The sequence below is a fragment of the Rhodnius prolixus genome, unplaced genomic scaffold (assembly GCF_049639745.1).
Source record: "Rhodnius prolixus isolate KJV_2025 unplaced genomic scaffold, Rpr scaffold_13, whole genome shotgun sequence".
Classification (NCBI taxonomy): Eukaryota; Metazoa; Arthropoda; class Insecta; order Hemiptera; family Reduviidae; genus Rhodnius; species Rhodnius prolixus.
Window position 1 is genome coordinate 8,997,552 of NW_027411583.1, and position 17,488 is coordinate 9,015,039.

Here is a 17,488-nt window from a genome sequence, read left to right on the forward strand (position 1 = left end):
AACCTATTCAAGTATAATCCGGTACATCCGGTAGCGGTATTTCCTTCAAACTCTGAATTATGGCAATTCCTTTATGATAATAAGATCCAGGACCAAATTCTAAAAAAATATTTACTTTAGACTGAAATCAGAGAAAATGCCACCGTACTAGTACATTCTCTGCTTCTCTCTAACCATGACAGGAAAAATGCTTGTCGAAACGTCGGGAAACAATAGAAAAGCATGAAAAGATATTCATTTTTAATAAATACAACGGCCTATGCCCAACCCATTTTTAAGAAGATATAATGGTCTATCTTTAGAAGTACCTAGTTTACGCGGTGTAAAAGAGCTTTGCTGGTGATTCATAAATACTTGATGAGTGAATGTTTACTAAAACTTAGTAGATATTGGAACTTAAAGAAATATTCCAAAAGGAATTCGTTAGAGGGGGGGAGATTAATAGCGGAAGATTAATGTTCACATCACTTCCGTAAAATAAATAAATTCTTTCAAGTTTTAAACAGCCATTATGCCCAAAGAAGTTTATTTTAAATATTAGATGGAAACCGGAAATAAGAAAATTATTTTTAAGATAATGATATATACGGAGTTAATGAGCTGGGTGTATATTTACACTTTGTAGCGGTCTAGGGGGAGTCTGTGTGGAACATATTCCAGTCTCCCAGTCGTCCAGGCTGGATGTTTGGATTATAGTACCTTCCTTCTAAAATGGCTGTATCCCTTACAAGGGGAGGAATTGTTCTGTCTATTTTTGGGTACAACACTAATTCCTGCCTAAAGGTTATAGCGCCTAGAAACGTTCTTAGTAACTTGAAATTATTTATTTCTATTTTTATTAATTAACAAATTTTTAGTTCTCTTCTACTAGACAATCTAGTCACTTCCGCCCTTCTTAATCACATTGTCGTAGACTTGCTTGACGTATAAATTAATGGGAAAAAATCGGGAGCCAGTTATTCCTTAAATAGGATCATGGAATCATTAATACTTTATTAATTAATGATTGATAATGGAATAAATACGCCTTCTTCAAGGTTCTAAAGTATTTTAATTACTATTTAAATTCAAAGTAATTGTAATTATTGTTGGAAGGGGAGGAGTAAACAGTACCCTATCTAGAGCCCTTCTGAGCCAATACAGCTACCCAAAGAAGGAACAAATGAACAGGAAGACTATAATTAGATAAAATACGGAAAATGTCGTAATGTTGCAGAAAATCTGTCTTTAAACTTTAAAATTTTAGTTTCAAACGTTATTAAAGTTTATATGGCAAACTTCATGACTCGCTTTCTTGAAGAATAGATTGGAACAGATGCAAGAGAGAAGGGAAAGCTCCCTCTCCCTCCTTCCCCGAGCCAGAACATAAGAAACTCTCTTTCTTCATATAACTTAGACACAGCTTCAAATAGGTACTTTGGTGTTGTTTATTCTGGCCAGACTTTAAATGCAACAAGTCTCATGGATATTTGAGATAACCTTACGATCACCGGAAACAGGGCTGTAAGAAGCTTCTTGGCAATTGAATATCCAAGGACAGCTGAGTTCGAAACCTGGATCTCCAGAGAATCCAGTATACGCTAACTACTTAGCTAAATTCCATTCTTATTTTCAAAAAAAAAAACCTGGGCCAAGAACGTTTTGTGAGTTCTTGCGTTTCCCAATTTTTACTCAAATACTTTCACTTGAAACTACTGCTGATGGTGCCAAAATTTTCGCGGTAATCAGTTTTTTTTTGTTTTCCGCAATATCATCGATGACTGGATGACATCACGAGACTTGCAATACGAGCTTTTGGGCCACCGGAAGTGTATTCATTTTACTGAATGGAAGTTCTAAATAAGAGTAGAATGAACTTAAATCTGTAGCAGAGCTAGCAAAGAAATATGAATGTATTTAAAAGTTATAGCCGAATTAGAATGAATGGAAGAAAATGATTAGAGAAGGATTTCGGTGATTTTAATTTCGGTTAAGCTATAAGGATGGCAGGAATATAGAGTACTGATCCGTCCATTAGTTGGTAAGTTTGTATGTCAATAGTTGTATATTGTAGAGGGATGAATGAGTGAAGCGAATGTATTTAAGAATGGAGAGTGAGTGATATTCTATTGATAAGCACCTAGACGATGCTGGGGCTGTATGGCGGAAGCCGATGCCAAAAAAAAAGGCAAAAAAAAAAAATAGTAATCAAAAATAAAAATCTTCAGTAGTATTAAAACTCACGATACTCAGGAGACCCCAAAATTGAAAATTTGCACGATTACAATACTTTTTCTTGCTAGAATAAGAGAAACCGATTGAAATCGATTAGAGAGCTTTTGTCGCTACTTCTACTTTTGTATGAACGGAACTGTTTTCATTGGTTAAAACATTAGCAATGCTGGCCCACAGCTACAATCATCTTGTACGATTCAATCTTGCTGGTTGGCTGTATCTCGGTAGGAGACTGGATCACCAGGTTATTAATCTAAGGTTTATTTATATTTTTGTTTATACTCAAGTTCAAGAGTGTGCCTACTCTTATACACACGCACTCAAAGGGGACGACACACACGATCAAGAAGATCAAGAAGATGGTGGGGGATGAAGTTAAGGTGGAAGAGTGGGGAGGAGACTATAATGCAGGACACAGGCGTTTAATGACCCAGAGTGTTGCTGCAAGACGTTTCACATAGCACTCACATACACATAGCACAGACACCTATATAAAGTATAAATAAAATACAGCTGTGTTAAATAGTGTGGGAAGGGGTAGGGGGGAATAGAGAGAAGAGAGAGCAAACAGGAGAGCAGCGCACTTCTGGCTCTGGGGTGGGGATAGGGGGGAACAGTGTGTTATTGGGGGAGGAGGAGGAGGAGCGCGGAGTGAGGGGTAGCGCGATGTCTGTACAGCGCACGTGCTGCTACACTTGGCAAAGGAGCTGGTGTGTCCCCCGCTGTACAGACACCAGAGCGGCAATGACGCAATCAGGTTGTTCACCCCGAGGCCAAGGGCATCGCCGCCTTCCACCCACCTCCCGGGTTCCAATATATCCAGTAACTCCGCACCTACAATCCTCGCCGTCTCTCTCTCTCTCTCTTCTTCCACCCTGTCATTTCCACCAAAATCGCTACCAGCGCTCAAACTAAAGCCTTCAGGGACCAGGGGTGGATAAACCGTTAAGAGTAGAGGAGCCCAGGGCATTTACGCTATGGCATTTCACCCCCCCATCAACAAAACTGTCCACCAGTTTGACACAATATCACGTAACAAGTGTATTCAACATTGGGGGGAAGATGATTCTGGTATCCAAAAGATTTACTAATGACTGAGACACTTCTATCCAATAGTGCATCCATAAAACGAACAATCTCAGGTGAAATATCACACGACTTCTTACTACGTCATTGTGAACCTCAAGTTTTAATCATCTTAAGACGCGGTAAGTTTTTTTTGTTTTAATAAAGAAAATGTCCAAATGGTGTTCTGAAGCGAAGAAGAATTAGGCAAAAATAAGGCAGAAGTAAAGAAAATTGCGATAAATACTAAAAAGAGAAATCATATGAAATTGATTATCGAAATGATTCAAAAAGAAAAGAACATTAAAGCAGGAGATATAGAAGAATCCAATCACAAGTGATTTTATAAATAGCTACTTAAAAAATATGCAAAGGGGGGACGAAGTTCTTTAAAGATGGTAAGTTAATAAAAGTCTATAAGCGTATTAAGCGAAAGATGAGGGCGGGTACTTTGAAACATTGAATGAAGGAAAATACTATCGAACAGAGTTTTTTTATTGATACTTATCGATAGAATGATGAATGCTGTGGAATATTCTGGAAAGGGCAAAGCTTAGAAAGTCGTAGGGCTTAGATTGTACTCTGGATTCTGAGATGGCCTTGCTGAGTGATATATGTTGGCCTCTCGTATGTCCTGCATGACTTTCACGTTAATCTTAAGTTTGGACTTTAAAGCCAGAGGAGGTAATGTGCTAAAATAATTTTGTGATAAAATCCTACGCCTAGAACCTGCGAAGCTAATATGTATTGTGGTACTGGGTTCGATTCCCGGTCTTTAGGCCTTGGATTTTATTTTCCTATACCTAGAAGAAAGCAGAAGAGTTTCTGTTAGTAGATCTACAAGAGTTCGGACGGCTGCTGGGTCTGAAGGGCCTAAACCGTGTCTAATCAAATCTATCTAGGGACTAAGGCAAGATAAACGAATAATAATGACTATTTTGTCCATCATGGGTACTAGGTGAGACAATTCACGGTACAGGTAACCCAGAGGATGAAACAAGTGAGCAACGTACCCTTGGGAAGTCCTAGAAAGAGCGGTGGGTCCCACCAGTCCCTGGGAACAACTCACCTCCTCACCAACATTGCCTTCCCGAAACATTCTGAAGGAAGCTCTCATTATTTTTCCCTTGGGGATCCACTTATGATGTCTTCCAAGAGTTTATTCAATCTTTTATTAAATAATAAAACTGTTTTACAATCAATGAGAAAGAAAAAACAGAGACTGGAAATTAGGGATAAAAAAAAAACAGAAATGGGTGACAATAGACCAAATAAAGCAAGATTTGTGCAGCCAGCAATAAATACCTAGCAACATTTACTCTCACACAGTTAAGTGAGAGCGGACTAAAAGAGAGAGAGATTCTGTAACCATGACAACACGCAGTTACCCCACCAACACCAAAAGAGGGGCGGTCGTCACACACTTTGAAATCAACGAAGAGGGAGTACCCTCCAGTTATTAGAGCGGAGGGGAGAAGCTAGAGGGACATGTTCCGAAACTAGGGTCGGCGTACTGGCAAGGTCACCAACCCAAGGTCACTATCATGCTCTCTATTGTTTTCTGTTTATAACTAATTGCCAAATACACCTACACATTCATTCAAATATGAATTAATAAATAATAATTATAATTTTACTAAAAATTAAATATTTAACTATTTAAAATGATCAAATAAGCTTCAATACTGACTCGACTTACAACAATTCCCAAGTCTTTCTTCCGATTCGGAATTATGGTTAAATATTAGTTGGGTCCAAGATAGTCGCCCTCTTTATAAAAGGCATTTTGTAGCCAGCATTAAGTCCTGGAATTCCTATCCAAAATTTGTGCAATCAATAATCCCAAGTTTAGAAAATCAGTACTGCCTTTTGGAGGGGGAAAAAAAAGTGGAACACTAATTTCCGGAGAATCGATATGAGGGAAAGAAGAGATGAGCATATCCTGGCGAGAAAGATGACGTTCATCAGGTTTAAAAGGTTCCGGATATTTGCCTGGCTGATTCAGGAATATACCCTTAAAGGATGTAAGCGAAAGTAAAGAGGTTGGAATTATGTGGATTGAACCTCAATTAAAATAGGCCTATCTCTTTGGAAGGACCGCTTTTCTTAAAAATTTTAAAATTTCACTCATTGAATACAAGTTTTGATAATAATTCAATGCAACTTCCGCCCCCTACTTTTTCCTTTGTAAAATATATTTCTAACGTTCCCATGTATGAATCTATCAACCGTAAAAGTCTATAAAATGAAACTGTACTAAATAAAGATAACAAAAAATTTAGTAAAAATGACAAGTTTCGGGGAAAAGGAGTAAAAGGAAGTCATGTGAGAAAATTGTTTTCCACATATTGGCTAATGAAAATTTACTAATTAAACTAAATTAACAGAAAACTGAAAATACGTTCGTCGTATATTATAAACGGAAATTGATATAATGTTGCAAGTCTCCCTTATCTACTATTTTGTGACTATCAAAGGTGTGTACAGTGGCTGAGTAAGGGACAAAGTTTGTTAAGGGGGCGTAAGCACTTGGTCGAAAGAGAGATGAAGGTCAGGCAAAGGGAATTTACTCAAAAGTTTTAGAAGTTCAGGGAGTTTATATATTAGCTCCAACCGTAGGGAGTTAACTGTTGTCTAGGATACTAACAGTACGGCGCTTCACATAGGCAATGCCCGCAACTCACTCTTAAAATACAGATTTCTCATCACATCTTAGGAGAATTTATTAAAAAAAAGAATTTTCACCGACTGTATAATAAAATAAAGGTCCCAATTACTGGACTCAAAAATAAATAATGAAATAGTTCCCTTTTTTTTATTATTATTATTAACAAGTTGATCCAGCTGATTATGAAGGGACGAATTGCAGGACTTCACGGTATGGGCAGGAAGTAGTTTTCCTGGCTGAGGAACGTCAGGGATTGGACGGGGCATACGGAGTGCGGAAAAGCTCTTTCACTTGGCGGAAAATGATTGGCAACGTTCGTAAAACCGGATATGCCACATGAAGAAGAAGAATAACAAGTGCTGGCAGATGTAAATTATTCAACAAGTGAATTTTGAGCTACTTTATTTAATGATTTCTAGCCTGACTTATCTGCTTGGAGTATCTAGGTTTTTTTTCTAAGAATTTAAACAAACTTCTCGCCAGACTACTTGACAAACGTTCGAAACTTAACGTACATAACAAAAGACTCTTATATCTAATGTTACTGCGACCCATTTGGTCATACGGCATCGAAGTATGGGGATCGACTAAGCGTTCCAACTCACTACGCCTCCAGACATTACAGTCAAAAATACTTCAAAAACTTCTTAACGCTCCGTTCTATGTATCTAACCTCACTATCCATAATGACCTCAAAATTCCTTTCATTACAGATCTTGCTGACACTCGTTTCTTCAAATTTCATTCCTCTACAGCAGCTCATCCTAACCCTCTCATAGATCACCTATCTTCCTCCACATTACCAGGTAATCCTCTAAGGAGATTGAAGAGAAGATGGCCTCGTGATCTTCTCTTATCTTAAGCACGTTACTGGAGTGGCACCACTGGGTGCCTTCTCCAGTCATGATTTCCCGTTATTTCTTTTCCCTTTCACCATATTTGCTTGTTGCAACAACTGTTGCAGTGGTAAATTGCAATAAAAGATTTAAAAAAAAAGAAAGAAAAAAGAATTTAAACTAGGAAAAATATAAATAAATAGTATGATTTGACTAAAATTCTAAATTTTCCTTAAACATTATCCAGATGGTAAAACATCACTTTGTACCAAACTGACGTAAGATACTTAAAGGAAAACCTACACCATCAGTTCTCAAAACGAATTTTAATTTTTCCAGTAAAATTATTCAATTTAAATTTATTGATCCACCTGTGTAATAGTTATTTATTTAACAAGTGTGGAAAGTAGTACTTTTCCTCACACGAGGCAGGGTTTGCACGCACGAGGCGAGTGCAAGTGCAAATTGCCGAGGGTGAGGAAAATACTTTACACTCCAGTTAAATATTATATTTTTTCTGCAACCATTAGGGTTATTAACTAAAAAAAAAAACTAAACAGGAATCACTAGAATCCATTTTAAATTTCTATAAGGTAACACTATAACCTTTTTAACTGTTATAATTAAAAATATCTAATTATTTATTAAAGTATTATTTTTATTTCTATATTCCTTTCCATTTTTATTTTATTTTTTTAATATTCGTTTTTTAATTATTTAGTTACGTTAAATAAGCTTATTAAAGTTTTACAGAAAATATTTAATAACAAAACTTCTTATATCAAGGAAGCACAATAAAGTTTTTCCACTCACTAGTGAGGAAAGTGACACTAATGGGAATTTTTCCCCACTAGTGAGGTAAAGTTAGGCATTACACAGCTGATTTTAATTGAGTAATAAGGACATTCCTACATGGTTGTAGGAAAAGAAAATTTATTTAGCCATTTATCATTATCAATAAATTTTGCAAAAAAGGTAACTCGGGCAGTGGACATTACTTATAAAGCTGGAATTTCAGGCAAATATTTTACCCTTCTTTATTTCAACCCTTCAGGATACTGAAAAGTACATTATCCAGAGATCCAGTCTTTAGAGGGACGTCTACCCCATTATCCTCTCCCAGAAAAACGTGTCTATTGTATAAAGCGTATTTATGGTAATTTAATATATTTTAAATTAGGTTAGGAGAGAGATAATAGAGAAACGTAAGTAAAAAGAAAAAATATCATAAAGAAGAAAAACAAATAAAAATACAATTCAGAGAGAGACAGAGAGATTGAGAGAGAAGGAGATATTGAAAAAGAAACGTACGATTCCGTTTTCAGTTCGCCGACACGTTAAAAAGTAATTTCATAAAAACTGAATAATGAGATTATTTTATTATTTATTTAAAATCATCTTCTTTTGGGGGGGGGGGGGGGTAACTAATTTTCTTGCACTTCTTTGTCAATAAAACAAAGGATGGGAATATAGAAGACATCTAAGAGTTTTGGCCGTGTCGCTTCCGGTCTATTGAACTGTAAAAGCGATGAATTAAGTTTGTGTCTCTCATTTAGGAACTTTTAAAGTTAGACGAACCAATGAAATCATCGTATTAGCTTTTCATAATAATTTTTAAAAAAATCTTAAATACCAAAAAAAAAAAAAAAATGGGAATAGCAAGGACTCAAAATACCTAAAGTGGCTTCCCTAAATTCCTGAATACAGTGACACCTTGAAAAGGCAGCAAAGGGTTCTCTCGGCTGAGTTTCTTAGTATGGCCACACCTGATTGGGGCAATTATGGAGACCGGAACTCTCAGAAATGATCTGGGTGATTCAGGAAGACGGTCAAGACGGCTGTTTTTTCGGGAAGGTACCCCCAATCAATCTATGGCCCAATAAAGAAGATTTTGGGCTGAAGAGATGGATACTTAGGCAATATCCGTCTACCGCATTATATTATGTGACACTTCTCCGGTAAAGGCTGAATGCCCTAATGACCCTTAGTCTAATACATTTCTACGGACCACGGTAGTCTAAAAAACATCTCCATACGGTAGGACACAAATTAACCCTCTAAAATTAAAATATCCTCTAAATATCCTCATATACAGGATGATCCATTTAAAACGCACCAATCGCTAATTGCTTTATAGGAAAGCGGAAATCCAGAAAAACCTATTAGATAAACTATATGTTTCTTTTGGTCTAGTTTTCAAATTTTCCACCCCCCATGCTGTATCTTCTATTTTTGGCGGAGTTACGGCCAAAAACCTGATTGGGGTTTCATAAGGACCACTGGTTTTGACAATGATTTTGAAATTTATATAAAAAAACGGTGAAAAATTACGTTGGCTCCGTTTCGATATCCCTAATATTAGTCGAGATATTTTAGATCAAAGTTACAATTTTATCTATTCGTGAACGGTTTTCAATATTAATTTCCCACCAGAAATTCACGTTTTGGGAGGTCCTCTGACTGCAAAAAATGTTATTTGTGACGCAAAGTTAAAAAAAATAATAATAATTGAAGATGTTAAAACATGTAGTGTAATGTAATGGTTATGGGTGAATCAGGATTAATTTGTTTTATTGTCAAATAAAAGCAACCATCACATCATTTTAATGTACCCAGTATGCAAGACTTCTAGACCTATGATTGCGGTAAGAATATCTTGCCAGGGATGGGCGGGTGTTGGTCTAGTGGCCACGAGCATGGCTTTGTAAGTGGGAGATCCCCAGGTCGAATTCCGCTTATGTAGTCATTCCATCCCGATCAGGTTTTGGGCCGTAACTCCGCCAAAAATGAAGATACAGCATTGGGGGGGTGGAAAATTTGAAAACTAGACCAAAAAAACATATTGTTTACTTCGTGGGTTTTTTCCGGAAGTCTGCTTTCCAAAAAAAGTTATCAGCGATTGGTGCATTTTAAATGGATCACCCTGTATTATTTAGTAAAATAACGAAGTCACCATCAAAATAATACCCACCATTTTCTAGGAAGTATGATGCAAGACATGATGGCAAGAAGTAAAGACAGCAGAAATGGACTTTAAAAGGCGCAATTAATAAATTATGCATTAAAACAAAAAAAAACAAAACAGCCTATATAAATCGATCGATCGAAAAAGGTAGACGAATGAGTCATAGGCTCTGAATTCCCCCATTTGAGTTGCGCCACGTGGACCCCTCTTCAATCTTGTTTTGTTTTATTTTATTTTCCGATTCGCCTAACATTTCCAAAAATAAATGTTTCAATCCCTTCGGAAATAATCTGAAAAGGGAAAAATTTAAATATTGTATAAACTTAGTATTTTTAATAAATCTTTACACTTTGATCATCTTAATAAAATAATGTTGTAGAAAGCGTCACGCTTTCGTATCTTTGACGTCACTTCACTTCTACCCCAAAACCACGTTCTCTGACAAAAAACAAATTTAAGGCTAAATAATGGACAGGCCTAATACACGTTTTGTTCACGTTTAAATGAATCCTTTCGACTGCTTTCGAAAAAAAAAATACGGTAAACGCAAAAAAAGAAAACCTTTCGAAATGTCACACTTCTGGTACACTTTAAAGAATCAATCCGAAATTTTGGTTGGACATATTTCCTCATCATTCGACATAACTAGGTATTTTTCAATATTAAGGATTCAAATAATGAGGGATCGGTCCAGATCTCTTTCTCGCTATTTGAATCCTTAACATTTTACGGTCATTAAAAGCTAATACAAATTCCTAATTTTTCAATATTTTACCAGTTAGTGCAAAATTTAACCAGAGTAGTGTTCCTAGCCGAGATTCGCTACAGGAATAATTCCCGATGATGTTCTTTAGCTTTACCGTAACGTTACGAAAACCCTTGAAAAACATAAAGACCTAGTTCTTGCTAATCGCTCCCTTTTTAGTCAGTATCATACTTTATTGCCGAAATAACATCCTGTACAGTGGACCTTTGACTTTAAAAATTCAACGGAAGCTGTAAGCTCTATGCATTTCCTCTCAATTGTTTAAAACGTATTTAGAAAAATCATTATTTTGGAATGTTCAATTTTGCTTAAATTAAAAAAGAAATCCTTGATTAAATTGCTATTTATTCAAGAATCAATGTCCGATCAGGTAACTGATGCTGGACCACATAATTGAATTTTATCTTTAATTGAATGTGACGCATTTTCTTCTTTTTTTCCTATTTTCTCCCCCTACCTTGTAGCCTTTTTTTACCTCATCCTCTCTTGGTGGGAAATTACCTCTTATATAAAGATTTTTCTTTCAATTTCGTGCTTTTACTGAACGTTAGTTGGCTTCAATATTGCCATAGCATAAGGAGGATGAAATAATTTCAAGCTTTCGATATCTTAGGGGCTTACTGCTTCCGGCAGACGATAATACTTCCGTACCACTTAAGGTGATGCTTAGGGGTTCTGTATAGTTGCAGTTTTTCTGAAAAAAGGCAGCCATTTCTTCCGAAAATCATTTTTAAGAAAACTGAAAATTTTTTACAAACTTAGGAAATCTTAAATAGTGTATTTCCCCTCCTCCAATAACTGGAAAACTATCTGATATGAACGCAAACACGACTTTTCTTACTACAGTGCACAAAGGGATCCTAATTTTTCAATTTTGTTTTTAAGTCTTTTTTTAAATTAAAAAATGTCAATTTGATTAAAGTAAGGTTTCAAAAATCCGACAACCAGCGGAGATTGCCGAAAGAAGACTAGCCAATGGACCTTCAATATTATCAAACAGTAATCGCCACTGAAGTGAAGATCTGCGCAAGTGCAAGAAGCTCTGGGCTTCGTTTATTCATCGTAGAGAGCGCGCAATTCAAAATGTAGCCTTAGGGGAGGTTTTAGCTACTGGATAAAATGAAATATATCTTGAAACTGAATTTTTTAAATTTATAGAGTTCATCTTTTCTGAATAATTGTTTGTTTTTCACATGACTAATCCCGTAGGGAGGAAGTGGATTAGCCTAACTTCTTCAGGGTACTTGGCGTCCCTGCGGGTATCTCAGCCTAACAACATGAACATGAGCAACATATACTATTACTGCAGCCCAATACATTTACACAGTACACATAGGGTATAGTCATCTGTTCAAGGTGGGGGCTTATTAGCTCGGAACTGTTGTGCAGATTGTGACAGGATGAGGAGGAAACGAGGATTGCGTTGCAAACGAGCGGTTGCGCTATGATATCTTTGGAACTTTGAGGCCAAAGGAGATAGTAGAGCAAAAAGAACTAGTAGGGAAAGTCCTCCACCTTCTTAGTAGCGCAGGTTTCGTCTACTAGATCCAAAGGGGAAGGCACAATAAGCCTCTTTTGACTGCGGTGCCGTGGGGCACAGATACCGCCCCGATAATCTGACCTAATCTAATCTAACATGACTAAAATCACTAATTTAAGAAGTCCATTGATGGCTTAACATTAATGACTACATTTTATATTTTTACCCCTTTCTAATAACATCTAGAGAATCTGAAATTATTTATGGTGAATATGAACAGAAAATTTATTGTTTAATAGTAATGCTCATATTGGTTAAGAGAGAGGGGAATGGAGATACCGAGATGCTGCATCAGTGAAGCTGATATAGTCTCTAGATAATTCCCGTGCGTCTCTTTCAAAACCATTACTCTAGTATCTCTCATTCAAGTATACAGTATATCTAGGTAAATGTAGGAGTGTGTGACTGTGTGTTGGAACATCCCTACTCTACAGAGTATTCCAGCTAGTAGAGCGGTGGTAAGGGACAGTGTAAGGGAGGAAAAAAAAAGGGAGAGAAATAGAGAGTACATTGTGTATACAGCGAAAGGGTGGTTTGGAAGCGAAGGGTCGATATTTTCCACTCCATCCCCTAATGCCCACACAACCCTTCACACAGAGAATGGAGCTCTCTGGCACTTGTATAATGGGGAACAAGGTCATTCACCTTGCCAAGTACAGCAGTAGCCATGGCAACTCCCCTTCAATGTTGGCAGGGAGAGAACTGCTCCCAGCTTGGAGGTACTAGCTGAGGTCAATATGTCTGTAGGCGGACGAGTGAGATAGAGAGAGGGTTGTTCTATCCCCACCACAGCGCTAAAAACCTCCCCTTTTCAAAACTGGCGACACTGGCCTTGACCTTGAAACTACCTCAACTAACCCATCCCCACACTTCACTTTACTCCAGGTTTATTCCAGCATTTCTCTCTCTCTTTTGCAGGAGCCTAACCCTACTATCCCGTATATCCCTTCCTTTCCCACCCATTGGATACCACTCTTCTAAATCCAAAGCTCTCTCCCGCAATCCCTTATCAAGTATTTTCATTTCCCAATAATGAATCATTGCATATTATTTTCTGATGAGTTTTTATAATTATGATTCCTAATTATGTGAATAGAATAACTTTAAATAGATTGATAGACTGGAGCTAACTTTGCTGGAACAGAAAGGAAATAAAACCACTTCTATTAATTAAAAAACTAACACTTAATTAGTAATTATACAAAGTAAATCTCCTTAGGGCAACCCCTTTCCAAAGATTCTTCCCTCATTTTCGTGACGTTGATTGTGGCACGAAGAGGAAGAAAGAACAAGAACTTAGAAGATAAAGCTAGTCTAAGATGGTTGCTACTTAATTTTGGGGCAGAAGTGGGATGTCCTAGGTTAGATATTGTGAATTCAGCGAGGAGAGCATTCGACAAAGCCAGCTTTAAACCTGCCAGCTTTATTCCCTGGGATACATCTTCCCCCGTTCATTGTGACCCCTTGGAGAATTTAGTAAGTGGGGTAAATCACACATCATAACATCTTCAGCTCACACACACATTCATGTAAGTCAAGGCTAACGGGCACCCATTTCCAGTGATCTGGAAAGTGGGGTCTTTGGTTCTGAGTGACCGTGCCGGTCACTAATCTGGCCTAATGACTTCTTATAAGGCACGTATAAGTGCAAGAAGTTGCATGCTTTGCTGTTAAATGGTGGGCAATATTCTGGAAACTTACTCTCGCAAGTTTTTAGGTCCCCTAAGTCTCGGAAAAGGGGTTGTACAGGTGCCAAATACTGTTCAAGGATTGGTTAATATTTTCTATCGATGAAAAAAAAAACCAGACCGAAGCCGCCCACTGTTTAAAGTTCAACAATGACGTCAAATCCTTATCGTTTAGCTACCAAAGGCTATATAGCCTTAATAATGGATTAAGGCCTCCTCCATTAACTAACATTTCTAAAAATAACCCTTGAGTATTATATAATCGTTGGCCTCTGAATCATTGAGTACAAAGTGAGAATAACTGTTTATAGATTTAATGAAGTCGTTTATTGCAACACAATTCATTACTAACATTTCGTATTCATCATCGTATACTAAAAGCGAGGCTAGACTATAAGACAATGCTACTACGATCTAAAAGATTTATTGCAGCTTCCTTAATTGCCCAGTGTTTGTGCAGAGAATGTGTTTTTACAATTGTAAATTATCGTGTTACAAGTTATGTTAGGTTAGAGTTAGAGTAACCTAAACCCAATTAATTTTATAATAATTATTTCTCACAGATCTTATCTGTATGATGGTGATTATTAGGGTTCATCTGTATATACTAGAGTTCTTCCTGTAAGGTTGGGATGCCAAGAAACTTGAAAAAGTGGGCTAGTCCAACTAGACTTTAAATACGGGAGTCGTCATTCCAAAAGAACCATTTTATATTTGAAACATTGCTATTTTACTAAGATTATTTTTAAAAGAAACCAGACGAATAGTAGCCTCTAAGGGCTGAATAGGCAAATGACGGCAAATTGATTTCAGGAAGAACAAAAGTCGCCCTCTATAAAAGACTAACCTGGCCGTTGCTTACGTATGGTTCTGAGGATTGGGTATTGTGAAAAAGAAAAAGATGAAAACATTTTTGAAAGAAGAAGATTTCTTCAGCAAAACTACGCCCCAGACCGAAAGGGCACGATTTGGGGGAAAAGAAAGAATCAGAAATTACAGCATCTTCTACAGAAAAGCTTACATTGTTAATACGATCAAACTTGGCCTAAAAGACTCTTGGAGAAGACAGTACACCAGGTTGGACGTTGTAGGCCAGGGGGCCACGTGCGGCTCCCGCCACACTTCCGGAAGGGGCACCTCTTTCACTGGTGGCCAGTAAGAGAAGCACAGGATGCATCCTCAAAGCGCAGCGGGCGCCACTCACGTACAGTACAACTTCCGGTGACACGGGACGCCCGCGTCATGGCTCCGGTAGCAATGTGAAATAATAGCAGAAGTAGGAAGAATGGCAAAGCACTATAACTAAACCGAACATTGACCATCTCACTAACCAAAAAGCAGGCCCATATTTCCCATAGAAATACTGGGCAGTTTGTTGATTTAAATTTACTTGTTCTTTATTTGAAATATTCTATTTGTTCCCGTTTTGTTATTTTACTTTAAAATGAGATATGTGCAGTGTGCATAGAGATTTGTTCTTGTTTTTTTTTTTTATAGTCCAGTCCCCCAACGATCTGAGGCCCCATGTGTAAAAAGTTTAGGGATCCCTGTTGTAGGCTGATCCAAATTAAGATGGACGGATGGAAGGAAGTGAAGACGCCATGAAAACTGCACCACGAAAGAAACCGGAAGAATGCTGCAACAATGGCGGAAGTGGGTTGAGAACGGCAAGGCGCAGTAATTGATGTCGATTAACACTATTATTGAAAAAAAAAAAACTGAATTTTTCCGGGAAGTAGAAATTTTGAAGTCCTCTTACTTGGAGAGAGCAGTAAATTACATAATTTTAAAGAATTATAACCCTTAGGTGTTTATTGTAACAGCTTGTGAAGCCCTTCTAAACACATGTGGGTACTGTTTAAGGCGGAAACTAATGATCGTAAAACTGCAAAGATGCAGTACTTCCTCTAAAGATTGCATTAGGTGATTTTCAATAGTAATAACTTACATAAATCGTGAAAAGAACCGAGGGAAAATATGTGATCAAAATAAAGGAAAAGGTTTCAAATAGGGAGCAATTTGGGCGCGAAAAATATGTGTTGCTTTTTCTGAGGAGGGGGGAATTACTTGCTAGTGTTGCGGACGAGCTCAGATAGTACAGGAAGCAGTTTAGCTAACTGCTCGACAATAGCAGCACCAGTAGCGTCAAAAACTGGGCTGGCCCATATTTAGAGCAAATGTTTCTCTTACAATAAAAGAGAATTCTCTTACTCCAGAGCCCTGAGAGTAAAGCTATTCTCTTCTCATTCTCCAGCCCACATAACATCTCCTAGGGAGGTCACAACCTTGACCGATATTCCCCAGCAACAGTAAAGGCCCTTTTTCCAATCTATTTCCTCTCTCGCTCTTCCTCCAGTTTTTCTTTCCCTCTCCAACCCCACCTTTCTCACGTAAATATCATTCAAGAGAAAAATCTCATCGCTCAGTAGAAAGAGGAAAAAATGAAAATAAACTACCTACTATGTATTTATATTTTTAGTACGTAGAAAATAGGTGGAAATTCTTATGAATTCAAAAGGAGAGAAAATGAATTCTTTTTTACATTAACTTATTTAATTAAATTATAATATTTCAACTTTTAGATCCGTTACACAAGCTTTTAGAGCAAGATGAAAACTTTTCCGCAGTGAATGACTGGATATTCAATTCAAAAAATCTAATGTGACAACTCGCAGGAATTCTTCTTGTACATTTTCCCAAATTACGAAAATATATTCACTTGTTATCAACATTATAAATATTTCGAAACCGAAGATATCACTGAAATAACACTTTGGAGAGAAAACAACCTGCCCTATTTTTTCTTGAAAAAAGGAAAAACGAAAAAACCAGCTACTAGAAAATTGAAAAAAGTGAGAAAATCCATTCAGAAAACCATAGTTTTTGGTGACTAGAAATTATGTCTGAAATTGGCAATAATATTTCTTCCTTTTCCGTGTGGTAGTACGTACATTCTTTTTCAGATGGGCTTTACATCCAACTACCGAATTAGGTTTCGTGGACGGAGGCGACTAGCAAACATACTTCCTATTATTATGATATCTAATTACCGACCTTTAGATTCTCTTGAATTTTTAAATAGAGTAAAGGTAGTATATGCGGAACATTCCTGCTTTCAGGTTACGGACGAAGACCTCATTACTACTTCTATTAGAAGGGATGCCTATTATGTATCGTCGTCGCTGTATAGTTCGGAGATTTTGTCGTCCCCGGTATTATAGGCAGCGATTTTATAAAATGAGAAGTATATAAATTTCTCATATTAACCATTAAATAAAATCCACGGGCTAGACTAGTACCGCAATACATCTTAGCTTTGTGGGTCTAGCCTATAACCGCCAACAGACTTCACAGTAAATTTCTCACATTGACCATTAAAAAAATACAAGTGCTAGACTAGTACCGCAATACACCTTAGCTTTGCAGGTCTAGCCTATAACCTCCTAACATACTTTACTATAAATTTCTCATATTAACCATTAAATAAAATCCAAGTGCTAGACTAGTACCGCAATACACCTTAGCTTTGCAGGTCTAGCCTATAACCTCCAAACATACTTTACTATAAATTTCTCATATTAACCATTAAATAAAATCCAAGTGCTAGACTAGTACCGCAATACATCTTAGCTTTGTGGGTCTAGCCTATAACCGCCAACAGACTTCACAGTAAATTTCTCACATTGACCATTAAAAAAATACTAGTGCTAGACTAGTACCGCAATACACCTTAGCTTTGCAGGTCT